We start from the raw sequence: 3,157 nt of genomic DNA on the forward strand, positions 1-3,157 counted from the left end.
ATCCCCACTGCCTCATGAGGAGCCACATATCACCATGTCCACTCCAGTGGGGTGGTCACTGAGGCTCAGAGGGGATGCGAGCCATGTGCAAAATCACAAGCTTAAATGGACATGCTGGGACTGGAATCCAGTTTTTCAAACTTCAGACCACCACCCCTTTCCTAGGGGTCAGAGGCTGGGCTCCAAGAATAGGCAGCAACCAGAATGGGGCCAAGGCATGAGGGACCATCCCGACCCCTGACTCTGGAATTAGAGAACAAGGGAGGGCTTTGATTCTTACAAGAGGGCTGGCTAAATCTCCAAGTTTCAGCCAGGCCTAGGGTTCCTCACATTCCTTATCCTGTGGCCAGCTCAGGGCATGTGGGTGAACATCAGGGCTCACTCTCAGAAAGAACCCCCCACTCTTGGGGCAGCTACATCCTCAGAAGACCTTCCCATGCTTCTGTACACTGCCAGTTACAGAGAGCTACGACACTCTGCGCGAATTCTGCCTCCATTCTTGGTTTTGAGAGAAATGCACGCGGGGTGGGGTGGAGAGATTACTCTCCCAGGGGAAGCAGGTCAGAGGGTCTGCAAAGCCCCTTCCCTCTCCAGCCCTCTCCCCTCAGCTTCCTATTACCAGGCACAGACAGCTCTTAAGCCGGACATATGGCCTACTTAGGATGCTAGCACCCAGCAAGCACAAGATCCCAGGGCTGTTCCTTGATTTCTGTCTATAGGCTTGGAGGATCAACTCAGCCCTCAGCCCTCACTTCCCCCACAGCAGGGACAGCTCTCAGCTCCCAGTGTGATCCCCCCCCCCGGCCCCCAGAAATTTGACTGAACCTGTGACCTTGGGCAAATCCCTCCACCTTTATGCCTCAGTTTCTCCATTTGTCAAATGAAGAAATGATATCTCAGTGTGTTACCTTATAACTGGCAAAGATTCCTAGAGTGCCATCTTCCAGATGGATGGAAAGATGTGGGCAAGGCCAGCTGGGCCCCTGGTTGAGGCAGGAAAAGGAAGAACAGACCCCAGGCCCACCCTGGTGCCCATTTCATCAATGCCTGCTTTTGTCTGGAGTGCTCAGCAAGCAGCTGAGTTCATTTTCCATTAGGGACAATTATCTCTTCATTTGCGTATGCTAAATGTGACATTTAAGGGAACAGTTCCTCCCCACCCCAAACAGGATAAAAGTCCAATGACAGCCAGGCAACCTGCAGTTTGGGGCAGAGGTGTAATTGGCTCTTATTAAGGGAAGATGTGGGAGATACAGGTTTTGAAATGCAAATGACAAAATCTCTTCTTCCACCAGGGGCTGAATGGGGAATGAGGAGGGCTTCCCAGTGCCTGTCTGTCCACATCTGGGCGGGACAGACCTTCTGACCCACAGAATAAGAAAGATAGAAGCTAGGCAGAGCGGGGAGGCTCGTTCAACTGCAGGAAGTAGGATAGACCAGCGCATCACCCTCCCCACAACCCCTCCCTGCCCCACTGGAGTCAAGCAGATTCTGCTCCCTAACATAGAATTTGTTAGCATGTTTGGCTTGGGATCAGAGATGCTCACCGACAGCTACATCCGTGGTGAAATCTGGTGAATTTCAGACACTCAAATGAGATGACTGAAGCCTGGCATAGAAGACCTCCACCCTGAGAGAAGCCTTACATCTGGCCATTTTCTCAGGTGGCACTCTGCAGTCCTGCCATGGCCCTGGCCTCCTGGCCCTCCTCAGAGCCAACCACTAAGGCTGAGCTGATCCTGAGAATGTCATACCCTCTCTCACAGATCCCTGACTCCCACCTGCTTACTCCATCAGTAAAGAATGTGAAGTCAGAGGCCTTTCCCCAGCCTGCCACTGTAGGACTAAAACAACAGAGCCCAGGAGAGGGAACACCTGGTTATAACCCTCCTGTGCCCAGACACCGAGAGTTGTGGTCTGCTTTGGGGACACTGGGGCTAGAGGAGGACAGAGGAGAAGCAGAGAGAGAGAGAGCTCGCAAAGGCACCCTGGACCCTCTCTGCCCCAAACTGCGGTGATCCCAGACCCCAACCCTGCCCGCCTCTGCTGAATTGCACCTCCCTGCCATCTACACCGAACTCCTCCACGGGCAGCATGGGCTCAGCAGGTAGAATCGAGGCTCAACTTCCAGTTTGCTGTCCGTGAGTCCTCGGGCAGGTTTGGAACATCTCAGAACCTTGGTCTGCTCCTCTGTGAATGGGGATGCCAAGGCCTTTCCCACCGAATCAATCTTCCATTAGTCAATCCAATCCACGTGAAGGCCCTGAGCAAATGATTACGTGCTCAGTGATGCTCTGCTCCGTTCCCCTTTCCTCTCCTCCACCTTTAAGGAGCCCTAGGCGTGACTGAATGAGGAGGGCAGACTCCAGGCCCAAGTGCCCACTGCTCTGTTCCCAACACAGAGTCAACACATACGTGTAGGAGGAGGTCAGCAAAAATCACAGGCCCTTCCACTCCCCAGACATCGGCCACAGGTACGTTCTGTAAAAACAGGTGTTTTAGATTCGCCCTCCCACAGCTCTCAGCAGGACACACTAGGACAGATCTCAAAACCAGAAAAGGCACCCCAGAGAAAAACCCCGGTCTGCTGTTGACTCCGAGCTCACTTGCTGCTGGACAGCAGTGAGATCACAGAATGGATGGGCTTCCCAGCACTTTCCCCTGTTGGACACACATTCAAATCATCTGGGAGTGCCATGTCTCAAGAGCTCAGTGGCCAGCCAGATCAACGGAATCGGGAAGCCTGGGGAGGCACCAGGCATCAGAATGTTTTTAGGATCCATCCCTAAGTAACTCCAGAATGACTCAAACCTTGGGAACCGCTGGGGCTACATGACAGGTAGTCATTGTGGGCAGCTGGTCAGACTTGACCCTGTTCAAGGTGCTTTCTTATCTATCTCCCTATCTAATGGTCACCTGCCAACTCAAGAGCCACATTATTATGCCTATTGTATGGAGAAGGAAAGGGAAGTTGAAGATATTGCCATGTCTCCTGAGACAGTCGTTGTTAAGGCTGAGACAGGAACCAGACCCTTAAACCTGGGCTCTTCCTACATTGGCACAGCTGTGGTGGGCACTTGGGGAGAGTCACAAAGAGACAGGACCCTGACTCTCAGGGGCTCACAGGTTCTGGGGGACATCCCAACTCTTCCTGGAA

Source organism: Sturnira hondurensis, unplaced genomic scaffold (assembly GCF_014824575.4).
Source record: "Sturnira hondurensis isolate 20B ecotype Veracruz unplaced genomic scaffold, ASM1482457v3 Scaffold0008916, whole genome shotgun sequence".
Taxonomy (NCBI): domain Eukaryota; kingdom Metazoa; phylum Chordata; class Mammalia; order Chiroptera; family Phyllostomidae; genus Sturnira; species Sturnira hondurensis.